Genomic DNA, 19,864 nt, shown 5'->3' on the forward strand with positions numbered 1-19,864 from the left:
GAGTCAAAGCTGGCTTGCTGCAGTTAAACCCCACCATCCCCTTTGTTGATAATGATGCATACGTAGATAGTTCTGATGTAAGTCTTGCTGGGTACATTTGTACTCACGTTTGCCTATTTTATGTTTTTGCAGAGAGACTTTGGTCTCGCTAGTAGTTCCGCGTGGACTTCGACGTTTAGCTTGATACCTCAGCTACGATCTTGTGCCCTCGGCAGGATCTGGTAGATAGTTAGGCTTCTCAACCTTTTTCATTTATAGATGTCTGTACCCAGACATGATAGCTTCCGCTTGTGCTTTGACTTGTATGCTCTGAATGTTGGGTCATGAGACCTATGTTTGTAATATCTCGCTCCTCGGAGCCTAATGAGTAAAATACGTGAGTCGTAGAGTCATGTTGTGATGCCATGTTGTATTTGCACATATCGAGCATATTGTGTGTATGTTATTGAAATGCTTGGTATGTGTGGGATCTGACCATCTAGTTGTTTATCTTTAGTAGCCTCTCTTACCGGGAAATGTCTCCTAGTGTTTCCACCGAGCCATGGTAGCTTGCTACTGCTCCGGAACACTTAGGCTGGCCGGCATGTGTCCTTCTTCGTTCCTGTGTCTGTCCCTTCGGGGAAATGCCACGCGATGAATACCGGAGTCCTGTTAGCCTGCTACAGCCCGATTCACCGGAGTCCTGCTAGCCCAGTGCTACAGCCTGGATTCACTCGCTGATGACCGACACGTTCGATGCTGGGTCATGGATGCCTGTCCCTGTAAGTCTGTGCCACTTTGGGTTACGACTAGCCATGTCAGCCCGGGCTCCTTATCATATGGATGCTAGCGACACTGTCATATACGTGTGCCAAAAGGCGCAAACGGTCCCGGGCAAAGGTAAGGCGACACCCGTGGGAATACCGTGCGTGAGGCCCCAAAGTGATATGGGGTGTTACATGCTAGATCGATGTGGCATTGAGTCGGGGTCCTAACACCGAGCTTCGGGTAGACGCGTCCGGAAAGGTACTCAACCCGGCGCCCAAGACGCCGGCTGGGGATTCCGGCCGACACCCCAACTCGAACGAACACAAGCGCAAGGTCCCCGCGCCGCCTCCCGCCAGCCGGCAGGTGGCCACAGTCGAAGACGCGCCGCCTGAAGAGCGACCGGCGCCCAAGAAACCCAAGGGCGGCAGGCCGGCTTGGCAGCCGGCTTTCTCCTACGAGCAAACTCTCGACGCCCCTTGCAAGTTCCACAGCGGTGCGAAGCCGTCCAACCACATGACCCGGAAGTGCCATTGGCTCACCCGAATCTCTAAGAGCGAGGGTCTCTTGCCGCCTCCGCCTGCCGGCCCGCCGCCTCCTGCCCCGCCGCCTCCGGCTGCTCGGCCCGCATTCGGAGCCGTGCATGACGAGTTCCCTGACGAGCAAGCCACCTACATCGTCTTTACAAGCTAGCCCGAAGACCGGCGCAGCAAATGCCAAGAGCACCAGGAAGTTGGCGTGGTCGCAGCCAACCCCGCTGGACACATGCATTGGTCAGAAAAGCCCATCAGCTGGAGCCGGGCCGACCATCCAGAGGTGATGCCATCTCCCGGCTCTTATGCTTTGGTCCTGGAAGCCACCCTTGCAACGGACAGACGCGCCGCCTGCTTCTCCCGTGTGTTGATAGAAGGCGGGAGCAGCATCAACATCCTGTACCGTGACACCCTGGAGAAACTAAATGTCAAGACGAAGCAGCTCGTGCCTACGCGGACAGTGTTCCATGGAATCGTACCCGGCCTGTCCTGCGCCCCCATTGGCAAAATCAAGATTGATGTACTTTTTGGGGACAAGGAGCATTTCCGCCGGGAAGCGATCTGGTTTGAAGTGGTGGACCTGGAGAGCCCTTACCCTGCATTGCTTTGCCGACCTGCCTTGGCCAAATTCATGGCAGTTCCCCACTATGCATACCTCAAGATGAAGATACCAAGCACCAAAGGCGTCATCACCATAGCCGGCGATTACAAGAAGTCCTCCGAGTGCACAGCAGCTAGCAGCCGGCTAGCCGAGTCCCTTGTGATTGCTGAAGAGAAGAAGATGCTGGACCGAGTCGTGGCCATAGCCGGCAAGCAGCCGGCCGTGTCCCCTGACCCCTAGGAGCATGACGCTTAAGGATCTTTCCAGCCGGCCAAAGAAACATAGAAGATACCTCTTGACCCCGAGCATCCAGAGAGGTTTGCCGTCATCGGGGCAAACCTGAATAGCAAATAGGAAGGCGAGCTCGCCGATTTCCTCCGTGAGAATCGGGACATCTTTGCATGGTCCAAAAGGACATGCCGGGTGTTCCGAGGAAATTCGCCGAGCACAAACTACATGTTCGAGAAGACGCAAAGCCAGTCAGACAACCCCTTCGCCGACTGTCGGAGGAGAAACATAGGATTGTAGGGGAGGAGATAGCCCGGCTCTTGGCGGCCGGCTTCATCATGGAAGTTTTCTTTCCAGAGTGGCTCGCCAACCCGGTCCTTGTGCTAAAGAAGAACAACAAGTGGCGCATGTGTATAGACTACACGAGCCTCAACAAGGCCTGCACCAAAGATCCTTTTGCCCTGCGAAGGATTGACCAAGTGATAGACTCCACAGCCGGATGCGAGCTGTTGAGTTTTTTGGACGCTTACTCCGGATATCATCAGATAAAGCTAGACCCGGACGACCGCCTGAAGACCGCCTTCATCACGCCATTTGGAGCCTTCTGCTACCTGACCATGACATTCGGCTTGAGAAATGCCGGTGCCACTTTTCAGCATTGCATGCAGAAGTGCCTCCTCAAGCAACTCGGCAGAAACGCTCACGTTTACGTGGACGACATCGTGGTGAAGATGGAGAAGCGCAGCACCTTGCTGGGAGACCTCAAGGAAACGTTTGAGAACCTACGCCGGTTCCAAATCAAGCTCAACCCCGAGAAATGCGTGTTCGGAGTGCTGGCCAGCCAGCTCCTAGGCTTCTTGGTCTCCGAACGCGGCATCGAATGCAACCCGGTGAAGATCAAGGCCATCGAGAGAATGGCGATCCCCACCAAGCTTCAAGACATTCAGAAGTTCACCGGGTGCTTGGCCTCCTTGAACCGCTTCATCAGCCGGCTCGGAGAGAAAGCTCTCCCCCTCTACCGCCTCATGAAGAAGAGCACTCACTTCGAGTTGAATGACCAGGCCGACCAAGCTTTTCACGAGCTGAAGAAGATGCTGGCCACGCCGCCTGTCCTTGCGGCGCCGACTGAGAAAGAACCCATGCTCCTCTACATCACCGCAACCAGCCGGGTGGTCAGCACCGTCATCGTAGTCCAGCGCCCAGAAGAAGGCCGAGCCCAGCCGGTCCAGAGGCCGGTGTATTATTTGAGCGAGGTGCTGTCCGCCTCAAAGCAGAACTACCCGCACTACCAGAAGATGTGTTACAGCGTATACTTCACCGCCAAGAAGCTGAAGCCCTACTTTCAAGAGGATCCTATCACGGTCGTATGCACCGCCCCGCTAGCCGAGATCATAGGCAGCCGGGACGCATCCGGCCGGGTGGCGAAATGGGCCATCGAGCTGGCCCCCTACACGATCTTCTACCAGCTGCGCATTGCCATCAAGTCCCAAGCACTGGCCGACTTCCTCGTCGACTAGGCCGAGACCCAGTACCTGCCGCCGGCTCCCAACTCCACCCATTGGCACATGCACTTGGACGGGTCCAAGATGCGCACCGGCTTGGGAGCCGGCGTCGTCCTTACCTCTCCGAAAGTCGACAAGCTCAGATACACGCTACAGATCCACTTTGCCGCCTCCAACAATGTGGCCGAGTACGAGGCGCTCATACACGGGCTCCGGCTTGCCAAAGAACTTGGCATTCGCCGGATCCTATGTTATGGCGACTCGGACCTAGTGGTCCAGCAATCATCCGGCGACTGGGACGCCAAGGACGCGAATATGGCGAGCTACCGCTTCCTGGTCCAACAAATCAGCGGATACTTTGAAGGATGCGAGTTCCTCCATGTACCACGAGCCGACAACGAGCCAGCCGATGCCCTGGCTCGAATAGGCTCCACTCGGCAAGCAATTCCAACCGGCGTCGCTCTACAACGCCTCCTCAAGCCGTCCATCAAGCCGTCTCCAGAGTCCGATTCCATCTTCGTGCCGCCTGACCCCGATGCGGCCGGGTTCGGCTCGAAGAACCAAGTAGGCGACCCCAAGACACCCGTAGCCTGCCCAGCAACTTGGGCAGCCGGCTCGGGGACTTCGGCAGCCGGCTCGGGGACTTCGACAGCCGGCTCGGGGACTGCGGCAGCCGGCTCGGGGACTGCGGTAGCCGGCTCGGGGACTGCACTAGCACTACAGCCGGCGGCCGACTCCAGCACCTCACCGCCCAGCCCGCCCACCCTGGTAGCAGTAGCCACATTGGCAGTAGGAGAAGTTGCGGCTCCGTCATGGGCTCAGTCCATCCTCAACTTCCTAGTAAACCAAGACCCTCCGGCCAACGAAACAGAAGTAAGACAAGTCCAGCGTCGAGCCGGAGCGTACACAATCGTTAACAGAGAACTACTCAAGCACAGTGTCACTGGAATCCTCCAACGGTGCGTCGAGCAAGAGAAGGGCGTTGCAATCCTCACAGACATTCACCAAGGAGAATGCGGCCACCATGCGGCCTCAAGATCACTAGTTGGCAAAGCCTTCCGCCATGGTTTCTTCTGGCCGACTGCTTTGGATGACGCCAAATAATTAGTCAAACATTGCAAGGGATGCCAGCTCTTCAGCTCCAAGCAACACCTGCCGGCTTCAGCACTCAAGACCATTCCCCTCACTTGGCCCTTCGCCGTTTGGGGACTGGACATGGTGGGCCCATTCAAGATGGCGCGCGGCGGCATGACACATTTGCTAGTCGCCGTGGACAAATTCACCAAGTGGATTGAGGCAAAGCCGATCAAGAAGCTGAATGGGCCGACTGCCGTGACGTTCATCGCAGACATAACAACTCAATACGGCGTGCCGCACAGCATCATCACCGACAATGGCACGAATTTTGCCAAAGGAGCCTTGGCACGTTTCTGCGCAGCCCAAGGTATCCGGCTGGACTTAGCATCCGTCGCCCACCCGCAGTCAAATGGCCAGGTCGAGCGAGCCAACGGCCTCATCCTCTCCAGTATCAAGCCTCGACTGGTCGTACCTCTGGAGCACTCAGCCGGCTGTTGGCTCGATGAGCTGCCGGCTGTCCTCTGGAATCTGCGCACTACACCAAACAAGTCAACCGGCTTCACCCCTTTCTTCCTTGTGTATGGTGCCGAGGCGGTCATCCCAACTGACATCGAGTTCGACTCGCCTCGAGTAACCATATACACGGAAGAGGAGGCCAAGGAAGCACGAGAAGATGGCGTCGACCTGCTGGAAGAAAGCCGACTGTTAGCCCTCAGCCGGTCTGCCATCTACCAGCAGAGTTTGCGCCGCTACCACAGCCGGAAAGTCAGGCCAAGATCTTTCCAAGAGGGCGATCTTGTGCTCCGGCTGATCCAGCGAATAGCCGGCCAGCACAAGCTCTCAGCCCCTTGGGAAGGCCCCTTCGTCATCAGCAGAGCTCTAGGCAACGACTCCTACTACCTGATCGACGCACAGAAGCCGAAGGCGCGCAAGAGAGACGACTCCGGCAAGGAGTCCGAACGACCATGGAACGCCAACCTCCTCCGAAGATTTTACAGTTGAAATGCAGTATGTACCGCGCTAACTTTTGTATTAAGTACAAGACAATAGGCTCCCCGAGGAGGGCTCGGGGACTGCCATCCCTTATCTATGAATGAAAAGTATCATGCTTATGACCTTGTCGCGTCATTTACTTATTCCGTCTGGCACCGAGTTCGACTAGTCGGCTCGGGGACTGACCGACTGGAGTTATGTTAGAAGTCCTACCCGCAGTCAGACAAGTAGTGTGCCGGCTCCCAAGCCTTCTCTTGCCAAAAGTCGCAGTTCGAAGAACCGGCTGTCCGGCTGGCAAGAGTTAAAGGTAGGAACGGGCGCCCACACAAAAAACGGCTAGGGACTAACGGACTAATATAACAAAAGCCAGTTTTTCTCACACCGCCGACTGGCTACCAGAGTAGCCGGCCGGCCGGTTTCCATTCACTTCACTTCAATCCAAGAAAGCTCAAGTACTTGCCTCCCCAAAGAGGGAAGGCGGCAAAGGAAAAAGCCTAAGGATAAAAAAGCATACGCGAATGGAAACCAAACATGCACATGATAATATTTACATAAAAAGACCTCCGAGAGGCCAGCATTCAACATAGTTTGGATACACCCCCAGTGGGTGGAACTGTGAAAACTTAACAAAGATTGTTCAAAGACAACGAGGCAGGAAAGATAAAGACGGCAGGTCAAGTTGGCGGAGCGGCCGACGAGCCAGACTGGTTGGCGGAGACGGTCGTGCCGGCTGAAGGAGTGGCCGGCTGGCGTACTTCGGCTTTGTCGCCGCCTCCCGCAGAGGGCGCGCTTCCACGCGCCTCGTTGCTGGAGGCGCGGTCGGCCTGAGGTCGGCCGATTGTTCCACCAGCTGGCTCGACGTCTTCGCCGTCCTCCTCTTCATCATCCTCGCCTTCGTCGCTGGAGGCAATCTCCTCCGCCGAGTCCTCGCCCACCGCCGGGTTCAGCCCGAACCACTCCTTCGGCTGAGCAACACCGTCGTCATCGATTTCGGGTGCGAAAACGCTGATGTTGGTGCACTCGGCGATCGTCGAAGCTCGCTGGGCGATAGCCGGCCTCACCTCCTCCAGCTCCGCGTCGGCCTCCATCCGCCTAGTGCGCAGCTGGTCCAGGCTCAGCCCAGGGTACCAAGCCCGAACGAACTCCAACGCCCGCCCGGCTCCGAGGTGGGCCGCCGACGCCTTCCAAGCCTCAAAGCGACCAACTGCGACCTCCAGCCAGTCGGCAGTTCGGCTTGGGGTGCGGGGGATCGTCTCGCCGGGCCAGAGGGCAGCCAACACTTGCGCTCCGGCACGTTGGAGCCGGCGAAGCATCCGATGAGTCGGCTGCAACCACGCCTGGATAGCCAGGAGCTGCTCCTCAAGTGTCAGGTTCGCATCCGACGCGATGTTGGCTCCCGCCTGTCGACGCGCCTCGCGATGGGCCTCAATGCTTTGGGCGGCGAAGGCGGAGTAGCCGGGGAAGTAGTCTGCACTAAAAACAAGCAACAGTTCAAGATAAGTCAAAAAACCCAAGCGGCAAGGGGAAGGAGAGGGCCGAGGAAGGCAGTTTACCGTCGATCAAGTCCTCGATCCGGCCAAAGCCTTCGTCCAGGGCTCGCCGGGTCTCAGACCTGCTCGCCGCCTCGGTCTCATACTCCGCCTTCAAGGTGGCTTCGCTTTCCTGCGCCGCCTGCAGGGCCGCTTTGTGGCTCTCCTCTTGGTCAGCCAGCTTCTTGGCTAAGCGATCCCATTCCTGGACCAAGCCAGCGCACTCGGCCTCCTTGGTATGAAGGGCGGCTTTCGCTTCGCCAAGCTCCTTCCTCAAGTCGGCGTTGGCCCCTGAAGACAAAGAAAAAGAAAAACCAATAAGAAAGAGTCGTCAAGAAAGATCCGACCCGACTGCGCTGCAGTCGGCCCGAATCTTAGGGACTACACCCAGTGGGTGCGCTGACGCGCCCCCACAGGAGACATACAAAACCAAGTGCTTACTTCGGCTGTCGGCCAGGTCGTCGGTCCGCCGGCTCAACTTCCGAGCCTGGGAGTTGAAGGCGGTAGCACGAAGGTTGTGGTATTCCTGAAAGTTCAAAAAAAGCAAAGTAAGATAGCCGTCGAGAAAGATCCGACCCGACTGCGCAGCAGTCGGCCCGAATCTCGGGGACTACACCCAGTGGGTGCGCTGACGCGCCCCCACGGAAGAAATTAAGAAAGCAAAGCAGCCAAGAACGAAGGACTCACCCGGATAGTGGCTCGCGTTGACAAGAACTCCTGGGTGAACTGTTGCAGCAGGGCGGCCTGAGCTTGCAGCCAGCTCTGGACCCCTTGAGCCGCCACATTCAGCTCGCCAGTTCCCCCGCTGGGAGTCCACTCGGACGTGGCAGTGCTGGCCGCCTCCAGATCTTCCGCCGACTGGCCTGCGCCCGCGGCTCGACGCAACTCCGGCGGAGCGGCGCCTCCCCCTGTGTGCCGGCCCGTCGACGGCTGCACCTAGAGGCCGCTCTGTTCTCCGGCTCACCTCCGGCCGGCCCCTCTGGCGCCGCTGACGATTGACCGCCTTGGCCCGCTCCGGTTGGCGCTGCTGGCGGAGCTCTCCCGCCAAGGCCACGGGGTCCTCCCCCCTCTCCAACAGCGGTGGGTCTTGGATGATCTCCTCCGCCAAGGGCAATGGGGTGTCGGGGGCTACGGCTCGGAGAGGAATGGCGAGCAGCGGAGGCTGGTTGTGCGAGCTTTCTGCCTCCGTCTCCGCGGTAGCCGCCTCCGTCTGGGCCTTGGCTGCCGCGTAGGCCTGCTCCCTCGCCGCCTGGGCGGCCGCCTTTTCCGCCGCCTCGCACTCCTCCCGCGCTTCGTGGGCGTTCCACTCTGTGGCCTCCCTGAGATCGGCACGGGGGTCCACGCGGCGGGAGCTCGAAGACCCTCCAGCCGGCCCCACGACGGAGCCGCCCGGACCCCGCTCAAGAGAAAGTGGCGCCCTGTCCAGCAAGCGAGAAAAAGGTTAAGAAGAATATTCGAAGAGAAAGAGAATGATGACGAGCGTGCGGCATGGCAGTTGAAGACTTACGCTGAGACGCCGGAGGCTGTTTCACCGCCTTGCGGAAGCGGGCCGCTTTCGCAGCCGCCTCGTCTCGCTTGGTCGCCGCGGCGGAGGCTTTGGACTTCTTCAGCCGACTGCCGAAGAGGCCTAAAGCGACCCGGCGCTTCTGTGCGCCGCCGCCGGCAGCCGGCGCGGTAGACGAGCCCGCGCCCTGATGGTCAGCCGCCGGCTGGCGATGCGGGGCGACTTCGGCTTCGAATTCGTCCGGCCAGTCCTCGAAGCTCGCGGTGAACCTTGAGCCTCCAGGCTCGGCACTGTCCCCCACGACGGCGTCTTCCATGGCGGCCGCCCCCAAGTCTGGGTCGTCAACGTCATCCACCGTGCAGTCGGGGGCATAATGGCGTTCAATCCTCGCCGCCCCGGCCAGCGGCGCAAGAAGAGGGTTCTGCTCAAAAGAACCGACTGGTCAGAAGCCGGCCGACGACAGAAAGAAAATAGAGAGAGAAGCTTACCAAGGGCGGAGGATTGGCGCGAGAATACGGCACCTTGCCGTATTGCCAGTCCCCGGCGAGCTTGCAGTTGGCAATGTAATTAACCATGAGCGCCACCTCCGCATGGCGCATTTCCCATGTGCTCAGCCGGCTTGGGTCGAAGCGGCCTCTCATCTGACACATCATATGGGGCCGGCTTTGGAGAGGAAGGATCCGGCGCTCCATGAAGGCGGCCACCAAGTCGGCCCCGCGCAGGCCTTCCGACTGAATCATCACCCAAAGCCGGGGGATGGCGGCGTTCCCGGCCGGAGACAATGACCGGGACCGGAAGCTCCACGAGGGCTGCCTTCCAGCAGGCGGGCCGGCTACGTAAGCCGGCAGGTTGATGTAGTCTCCTTGCTCGGCGATGTTCTTCACATAGAAATAAGATCTCTGCCAGACCTTCACCGATTGGATCAGGGGGATGGGCGGGAACGGGTTGTTCTCGCTCGCCCTCCTCATGGCGATGAAGGCTCCGCAGGGGGCGGGCACGCCGGCGACGACTGTGCCGAGCTTGCTCTGGAAGAACTCTCCCCAGAGCTCCAGCGTGGGGAGCAGCCCCAAGAAGCCTTCGCAGAGGGAGACGAAGGCCGACAGCAGCATCACCGCATTGGGCGTAAGGTGATGCGACTGGAGGTTGTAGAACTCCAGGAAAGAGCGCAGAAACCCGCTCACCGGAAGGCCGAAGCCGCACAGGCAGTGCGAGCGGAAGACGACCCGCTCGCCCTCCTCCGGTGCCGGCGAGATCTCCTTCTCCGGCGCCAGGCAGACCTGTACGCGGTCGGTGCCGGGCAGGCGCCGGGTCTGGCGGAGGAACTCCACATGGTCTTCATGGACGTTGGAGCCGTCCCACGAGCTTGACAACGTCATGGGAGCGAGGTGGTGTAGAGACGTGGCGGCGCCGAGACGGGAAGCTGCGACGGCAGCAAGAGGAAGAAGACGAGGGTTAGGAGGGGCGGAGCGGGAGAGAGCGTGCGAACCTCTGTCGCTCTCCCTCCTCCCCTACTTATAGGCTCACGTGGCGGAGCCGAGGAGGCGCGGCGTGGGGAAGCGTGGGGATCGATCGTGCCCACTCCCCACATCCCGCGATTATTGAGCCTTAACGGCGAAACAAAACTGCCTCAAGAAGGCGAGCGGCCCCTGTGGGCCACGGAAGATCCGCGCCCGGACCAAGGCTCGCGAGTGGCGGGCCCGGGCCTGCGGCGGCGTCCTGTCGCGCGCGTGCGCTCGCAGGATCTCGCTGCCACGTGGCCGCAAGGGGGGCCCGTAGTCAGCGCGCAGGTCCCCCCTCCTCCCGCCTGTAAGACGCGGGGCTCTCTAAAGTCGGCATACGCCCGCAAAAGCCGGCTCTTCAGGATGGGAAGCTGACCAAGCTTCTCGTCCCCCTGCTTGCCTCGGAGCTCGATCAGCTTCGGGGACTACTGTCGGAGTAAATAGCCATGGGTAGCCTAGCCGGCTTTCCCTGGCCCTTCTAAAAAAATTACAAGCCCGCCCAGCTCTCAAGAATTCAAGACATAGGGGCCGCCTTCCCCTTGCTGGCTGCCACCCAGGCCGGCTTTCAGAAGGCGGTCCGACTTTAGCCCTCATGAGAAGGCCGACTCCAAGAAGCCGGCCATGAGAAGGCTGACTCCAAGAAGCCGGCTCCCCGTAAAGCGGTCCAGACCGTACCCACAAAAGTTTGCACCCACCTAACGGCGGTGCGATGGGGCGTAGCTACAAAAGAGCTTGCCACCCCTGAATCCCGGAGCACGCCTGGCACAGTGCGCCGTACGGGGTAGGCGTGACCCGTCCGGCGCAGCACTATTGCCATGTTGACCCTGGCATCACCCACGACGGGCCGCCAGCATGGCCCACAGGCGGTGGGCCCCTTTGAGCAGAGAGACGCCCGAAGGCGGCCACGCCTCCAACCAGTTGGCCCAAGACAGAGCTGGCTCCCCGCAGCCGGCTTGCCGCCTCCCTCGAAGAAGACGCCCCATTAAGGAGACAAGATGCGGTAAGGCTACAGCGATCGCCTGACAGGCGGCGGTACTGTAGCCACGCTTACCACGATGAAGCTCACGTCGACAAGATGAAGCCACAGTAACCAGCCGCCGACCAGGCTATGGACAGTGGGGCCTGCCTGTCGACCAAGGGGCCGGCAGCCGGCGGGACCCACCAGTCGGCGGGCCCCAGCAGCCGGCGCAGGAGCCGGCGAGCGCAATCACAGACGGCTGGGCCCCGTGCTCAGTCGGATTACCATTGTACCCCCGGGGGGTAGGTCTATATAAACCCCCCGGAGCACCCATGCAAAGGGTTGGACCCCCCGCTAGTTCTAGATACCACACAGGGAGTAGAAGCAGGCTAGCTGTGCCCTTCTTCCTCCTCCCCCCAAAACAGCTCAAGGAGCGTTGTGTCGCTACTTGATTCATCTAGTGAGCATGCGGAGACCCCGCAGAGCAGCAGTAGGGGTGTTATCTCCACGGAGAGCCCCGAAGCTGGGTAAGATCCGCCGGCATGCATGTCTTCGCCTTATCCCGCTTCCAGTCACCGGCAATGTCTTACTGGTTCCCACAATGATAAGCCACCCGTTGGCATATGTCGCACCTACCACCCGACACAGCCCGAGGGGAGCCCCCAACAAAGCAAGCTAACGACACGAAAATAACAAGGGATACATACCGCAGGGACGGACCCACGCGGCTTGGGAACGTTGCAGCCCTGGGAGGGCGCTCCCAGCTGGAAATGAAACTTGTAAGATGTCACCTGAGGGTGTCGAGGGCGAAGGGGTGTCGGTGTAGCAGACTCGGGAGGCTGCGGAAGCCGATCCTCACGAGCCCCCAGGCCCAGGGGCCTCAGGAGGCTCCGGAGGCACTGGTAGCTTTTCACGAGTCATCTCCATCTCCGCCAGGGCTGCGGAATGCCTGTCTTCTTGAGCCTCCATGATGCTCCTCATGAGGCTGATCGCGCCACCCTTGGTGCGGGCCACGGTCTTCCCAGCATCCTGCGTTTCTTCCTCCTCCTCGGCCGTAGCCCCGATCGGCGCGGACAGGACGACGGCCGATCCTTCCTTTTCGCACGGCGCGGAGTTCTTGGCATTCGTTGGTGTTGTGGGTGTGGAGGTCGTGGTACACACAGTACCGGCTGCCCCTGGAGGACTCAGGCAGATCTTTGCCCCGCTTGGTGTCTGGTTCTGCTGCGAGCACGGCAGCTCCCTTGCGCTTCATGTCCTTGGCCTTGGGCTTCTTCTCTTCTGGGTCTACGGCAGGCAGCTCGAGGAGGGAGAGGCATCCCTCCTCAGCCCTGGCGCACTTGGTCGCCAAGTTGAACAGCTCTAGGGAGGTGCATAGGTCTTCATGCATCGCCAGCTCCTCCTTCATCTTGACGTCGCACACACCATCGGAGAAGGCCGAGATGATGGCCTCCTCGGACACTTTGGGGATCTTGAGGCGCGCGCTGTTGAAGCGCTGGATGTACTTTTGCAGGGTCTCTCCAGGTTGTTGCTTGATGTGGCGCATGTCGCTCACGGCGGGCGGCCGGTCGCGAGTACCTTGGAAGTTGGCGATGAAGCGGGTGCGCATCTGGTCCCAGGAAGAGATTGTGCCCGGAGCCAGATTCAGGAGCCAGGTGCGAGCTCCTTCCTTGAGCGCCATGGGGAACTAGTTCTCCATGACCTTTTCGTCCCCGCTGGCAGCTTCGATGCCCAGCTCATAGAGCTGGAGGAACTCTGCAGGGTCAGTCGTGCCATCGTAACGTGGAGGCAGGTCTGGCTTGAACTTGCCAGGCCACGCGATGCTACGCAGCTCGGTGGTGTAGGAACGGCAGCCTGCGGTGGCCATGAAAGGCCTCGGCTGGTGGAGAGCTTGGTCTTGAGGGTCCCCACGCGCCGCAGCTAGGAGCAGTGCGGGGTCTTGGCGTGCCGGAGCTGGAGCAGGGTCGCGGCGCGCCGGAGCAGGGAGCGCCTGGGCAGCTCCTTGCGGGCGTGGGATCCCTTGGCAGCTCCGTTCTTGCTGCGCTGGCACCTGACGGACCGGGTTCCGCCCAGGGGCCACGCGCCTTGGAGCCATAGCGCCTTCTTGGAGAGGAAGTGGCTGGTACGCCTCCGGGGCTTCGTTGCCCGCGCGGGGCAGGGTGCGGCGCAGCGGAACAGACGGCGCGGGAGAGCCCCCTGCGGCGCGGACAAGCTCGGCGACGCGGTTGAGCCACTCCTCATAGACTTCGTCGACGGGACGGTAGCGCAGGAGCTCGTTTGCCGCGAGGAGCGCAACTCGAGCCTTCAAGGGTGCGCGGAGCGCGCAGGACGAAGAACCAACCGGTGCGAGCGATGGAGTAGTGGTGTGGCCGTCTTGCCGCACGGAGGGATGCTGGGACGACGCTTGCTGCTCGCCCCCCGCCGGGCCGGTGGCGGCGTTGATGGCGGGCGACGGGAAACGAAGAGGATGTCCGCCGAGGGGCGCCATCTGGGCGACGCGAGAAGCGATGGAGGCCCGGCGCTCGGCGCGGGCCCGACGTGCGTCGGACATTGATGCCACGGTCGGAGGAGAACGGAGCGGTGGACGATGAATTCCAGCGCACCCCTACCTGGCGCGCCAAATGTCGGATTTCGGGTTCTGGCAGACCCTTAAGGTTTGAACACTGGGGTGCGCGCGGAGATTATGCCTTCTACCTCCCCGTCTCGCAAAGATCTAAACTACTAAAAGAACTACACAAGGGACGCAAGATTTATACTGGTTCGGGCCACCGTTGTGGTGTAATACCCTACTGTAATGTGTGGTTGGTGGATTGCCTCCTGGGGCTGATGATGATGAACAATACAAGGAAGAATAGCCTCGCGAGGGTCTGTTCTTGGCTGGGGCGATGAACTGCTAGGAGGAGTTCAGTCACCCTTCTCTCTCTCACTCACTCTCTCTACCTTGCTCTCACTTGTCGACCTTCCTCTTGCTATGTGGGTGGCTGGTCCTATTTATAGAGGCCCTGGTCCTCTTCCCAAATATCGAGCGGGAAGGGAGCCAACAATGGCGGGCTAATTTGAAGGGGGACAGCAAGTATCAACTATCCTGACAAAAGCAGTCTTCGCCTGCGCAAAGCTCTGGTGGTGACGCCGTCTTGGGCTCCACGGTGACCTCCGTCTCGTAGTTCTCCTGGTCTTGGTCTCGTTGCACGGAAATGGCAACCTTTGCCTAACTCCTCGGTACTCCACGGCTGCGCTTGCCCCCGTTGCACCAAAGAGGAAAGAAGGACGCTGCGCGCGCTGGCACCCGCCTTGCGCCCTGAGTCGTCATGGCTTGCGTCACGGGCACCTCGCGAGGTACCCCGCCTTGAACTCTCCGCCTCCTCGTGAGCCAGCCTGACGAGGCCGTGCCTGAGGAAGCTCCATGTCTTCCGCCTCGCGAGGCTTGGCCCGTCGCGAGGGTCTTGAGTCTTGTGTTGATGAAGATGGGCCATGCTGGGCCTCCTTTGAGCCACGCCGCAGGCCGCAGGCAGGCAAGTCTGGGGACCCCCGTTCCCAGAACACCGACATAGATCTACTCTTGTACTATCCATATCATCAATATTAATCAAGCAGGACGTAGGGTTTTACCTCCATCAAGAGGGCCCGAACCTGGGTAAAACATTGTGTCCCCTGCCTCCTGTTACCATCCGCCTTAGACGCACATTTCGGGACCCCCTACCCGAGATCCACTGGTTTTGACACCGACATTGGTGCTGTCATTGAGAGTTCCTCTGTGTCGTCGCTGTTAGGCTTGATGGCTCCTACTATCATCGATAGCGATGCAGTCCAGGGTGAGACTTTTCTCCCCGGACAGATCTTCGTCTTCGGCGGCTTTGCACTGCGGGCCAATTCGCTTGGCCATCTGGAGCAGATTGAAAGTTATGCCCCTGGCCACCAGGTCAGGTTTGGAAGCTTAAACTACATGGCCGATATCCGTGGAGACTTGATCTTCGACGGATTCGAGCCTCTGCCTTGTGCGTCATGCGGTCACGATGAGTACGATTTAGCTCTACCATCGGACGGTGTCCAGGAGATCGCACAGGCAGCCGCTCTGACCCTCAATTCGGAGCCAGTTGCGTCGTCCATGGACGGGTGGATGGACCCCACCACGGAGGCCTTACCCTCAGTGAAGATCGAGCCAAACATCGACCTTACCTTGCACAAGAGCCGTGTTGTTAAACTGCCGGATCCTTCTCCGGCCACGGACCCCGAACCGCCCGTGCCCGTTCCCATCGAATCCGATTGGACGCCGATCATGGAGTTTACCTCCATGGATATTTTTCAGCACTCGCCCTTTGGAGACATACTGAACTCATTAAGGTCTCTCTCCTTGTCAGGAGGAGCCTGGCCGAACTATGTCCGGTAGGACTGGGATGCGGACGACGAAGAAATTCGCTGCCCACCCACCACCCACTTAGTAGCCACTGTTGATGACTTAACCGACGTGCTCGACTTCGACTCCGAAGACATTGACGGTATGGACGACGATGCGGGAGACGAAGAGGATCCACTACCCACAGGGCATTGGACAGCCACCTAATCATACGATATATACATGGTGGATACACCCAAAGAAGGCAATGGCGATGAGATAGCGGAGGATGACCCCTCCAAGAAGCAACCCAAGCACCGACGTCAGCGGCGCCGCTCTAAGTCCCTCCAATGCAAAAGTGGTGATACCGGCACAGGAGATCATAACACTCCAGATAGTGCTGAAGACAACAACAATCCCCTCTGGCAAGATTTAGAGCAGGAGGATGGAGGAGCTAGCCCTCCTGAGAGAGAGAGGCAGATGGAGAGGAGGAGGATGATAATTACATGCCCCCTCCGAAGACGAGGCAAGCCCCGGCAATGACGAATTCGCAGTGCCAGAGGATCCCGTTGAACAAGAGCGCTTCAAACACCGACTTATAGCCACGGCAAATAGCCTTAAGAAAAAGCAGCAGCAGCTTCAAGCCGATCAGGATCTGCTAGCTGACAGATGGACTGAAGTCCTTGGAGCCGAGGAATATAAACTCGAGCGCCCCTCGAAGAGTTACCCTAAGTGCAGGTTGCTACCCCGACTGGAGGTAGAAGCGTATGATGCGGCTGATCGGCCACCTCGTGGCCGCGATAGAGAGGCATTCCAGCCAAAAAATCAGCCTGCACCCCGACGCCATTCAAATAAAAAGGCATGGGGAGATACACCAGACCTGCGAGACATATTGGAGGACAAAGAAAAGCATGCAAGATCGATCTACGGATCATGGGGGCGCGCCACTATGCGAGACGATAAACGTCACATCGGATACAGTAAAAGTAAATCCGGCCGGGCGGAACACAGCGGGCAAGACCCATTCGAGCTACGTCGCGATATAGCCCAATACAGAGGCGCCGCACACCCCTTATGCTTCACAGACGAAGTAATGGATCATCAAATCCCAGAAGGTTTCAAACCTGTAAATATTGAATCATACGACGGCACAACAGATCCCGCAGTATGGATCAAGGATTTCCTCCTCCACATCCACTTGGCCCGCGGTGATGACTTAAACGCCATCAAATACCTCCCACTAAAGCTCAAGGGACCAGCGCGGCATTGGCTTAACAGCTTGCCAGCAGAGTCCATCAGCTGTTGGAAAGATCTGGAAGCCACATTCCTCAACAACTTTCAGGGCACTTATGTGCGGCCACCAGATGCCGATGACTTGAGCCACATAATTCAGTAGCCAGAAGAATCGGCCAGACAATTCTAGACTCGGTTCCTAACAAAGAAAAATCAAATTGTAGACTATCCGGATGCAGAGGCCCTAGCGACTTTCAAACACAACATCCGCGGCGAATGGCTAGCCCGGCACCTTGGTCAGGAAAAGCTGGAATCTATGGCAGCTCTCACGACACTCATGACCCGCTTTTGTGCAGGAGAAGACAGCTGGCTGGCTCATAGTAATAACATATCAAAGAACCATGGTACTTCGGATACCAAGGACGGCAATAGCAGGTCATGTCGCAACAAACATAAGCGCCGCATTAATAGCGATAATAACGAGGATACGGCAGTCAATGCCGGATTCAAAGGCTCTAAACCCGGTCAGCGGAAAAAGCCATTCAAACAAAGTACGCCGGGTCTGTCCAGCTTGGACCGTATACTCGATCGCTCGTGTCAAATACATGGCACCCCAAAAAAGCCAGCCAATCACAGCAACAGGGATTGTTGGGTGTTCAAGCAGGCCGGCAAGTTAATTGTCGAAAACAAGGACAAGGGGCCACATAGCAATGACGAGGAGGAGCCCCGGCAGCCACACACCGGAGGACAGAAGAGGTTTCCCCCACAAGTGCGGACGGTGAACATGATATACGCAACCCACATCCCCAAGAGGGAGCGGAAGCGTGCGTCAGGGACGTATATGCGTTGGAGCCAGTCGCCCCAAAGTTCAACCCATGGTCCTCCTATCCGATCACTTTCGACCGCAGGGACCATCCCACTAGTATCCATCATGGCGGATTCGCCGCATTGGTTCTGGACCCAATCATTGACGGATTTCACCTCACTCAAGTCCTTGTGGACAGCAGCAGCAGCCTGAGCCTGTTTTATCAAGACACAGTGCACAAAATGGGTAAAGACCCCTCAAGGATCAAACCCACAAAAACGACCTTCAAAGGCGTCATTCCAGGCGTAGAGGCCCATTGCACAGGCTCAATTACACTGGAAGTGGTCTTCGGATCCCCGGATAACTTCCGAAGGGAAGAGTTAATCTTCAATATAGTCCCGTTCCGCAGTGGCTATCATGCACTGCTCGGGCGAACCGCATTTGCGAGATTCAATGCGGTACCGCATTATGCACACCTCAAGCTCAAGATGCCAGGACCTCGCGGGGTTATTACAGTCAATGGAAACACAGAGCGCTCTCTCGGAACAGAGGAGCACACTGCGGCCCTCGTAGCAGAAGAGCAAAACTGCCTCTCAAGGAAATCCACCAGTTCGGCGTTTCAAGACCCGGACACCTTCAAGCGTGCTCGGAGCAATCGGCAAATAGACTGCCTAGCGCGATCTGAGCTCGCGTAGCAATGCGCCCCCCACCCCGGTCCTAGACAAACGGCAAAACTCATGCCACGCGTACATAATTACGCATTAAAAATACCATGGGCACAGGTGGGGAGGGGGGCACAACTACGGCACGCCCCAAGAAGCGGCTTAAACCGCACTAGGGGGCTTCACGTATGGTTATTTTGCTCTTTTTCAGGACCTTAATCTCTGGAAACCCTGTCCGGCAGCACTATTGCCGAACACATGATGCAGCAACCAAGGAGGAGAAAGCTACGTCACACCACGGAATTCCTAGGTGGATTACAATAACGAGCGAAATATTTGATTTAATACTATTCCTCAGCTTGCCCTTGGAGGGGACATAGTCCCACTCTTTGCTTATCGCACTATCTATATCATTCTGCTTTATCGCACCTTTTTGAATAAACAATGCATAACATCATGACTATTATTGCATTCTTGATTATATATATGTGTTCATTAACGACGCCTTGCAACCGTACACTTTGGTACGGCTAATACACCAGGGGCTTACGTACCCCACAATATGGTGTGAAAAGTCCAAACACTTTCACAAGTGCGGCACCCCGAACTTATAGCATTATATGCATCAGCTCCGAATCATGTCTTTGGTCAAATGTTGGGTTTGCCCGGCTCCTATGTTTTGGTACCTTACGGCGTTGTTTGGATAGCGGTGATTAGTGTTAGGATTATAGAAAACAAGTTTTTAGCTGATTTTTAGGAAACCCTGTTTTACGTTACATTTTGTAAATAACGAGTTTATAGAAAGTTATGTTTGGATAGGAAAACAGAAAAACTGGTCGGTCATGTACCTTGTTTGGATACCCTCCAGTGGGCTGGTTCCTTTTCTCCTCCCGTGACTCACTCTCACTTTCCCCAAATCAGCCACAATGGTGTCTTCCAAGTCTGTCGTCCTGCTGGTCCCCTCCGATTCCTCCTCCGCTCGCTGACACCGGTACTCCCCTGCTCTCGGCCGTGGATGAATCCGCGCGAGGACGCCGGCTAGTGCGTGCCTCCGGCCACGCCGGTTGCTGCTGGACACTGTGCTTCGTCGGCCGTCAGCCAGCTCTATCCATCGAGCAGTGCTGCTCCAGCTCAACGCACATGCCTGCCTCCCTAGAATGCCGGCGGTGCAGGCTGCACTATAACCAGCCCGTTTTACCACTAGATCTGTGAGGCGCCGGCGGCAGCAGGCAACTGTAGCCCCCGCTCCCTGACCAGCATGACCATGAGTAATAGCGGATGCAGAGGACAAGCTCGAGGACGGCGATTCAGAGGAGCAGGTATGTTTGATTTTTCTTTTTGCAAACTCTGTAGTTAACATGGTCTACCATGCACTTGCAGAGAGGAGCTATAATTATCTTTCTTTCATGGTCTGTATCATGCACTTGCCGACAGAAAAATACTTCATAAGTAACAGGCCTTAACAATTAGCTACATATACTAGAATTTGTATAATGGAACTTTGGAGGAGAGTGCTACTATAGAAAGCAAAGTTAGAACTGGCAAGGTTCATGGTCTTTCTAAAAACAAGAAGTTTCAGGTGCGTTTGTAGCACTGAAAGCTGTCAAGCTTTGCACTTGGTACATTGTAGAATCTGGTGCGTAGGTAGGACGGGAACACTCTTATG

This window comes from Triticum aestivum, chromosome 5A (assembly GCF_018294505.1).
Source record: "Triticum aestivum cultivar Chinese Spring chromosome 5A, IWGSC CS RefSeq v2.1, whole genome shotgun sequence".
Taxonomy (NCBI): domain Eukaryota; kingdom Viridiplantae; phylum Streptophyta; class Magnoliopsida; order Poales; family Poaceae; genus Triticum; species Triticum aestivum.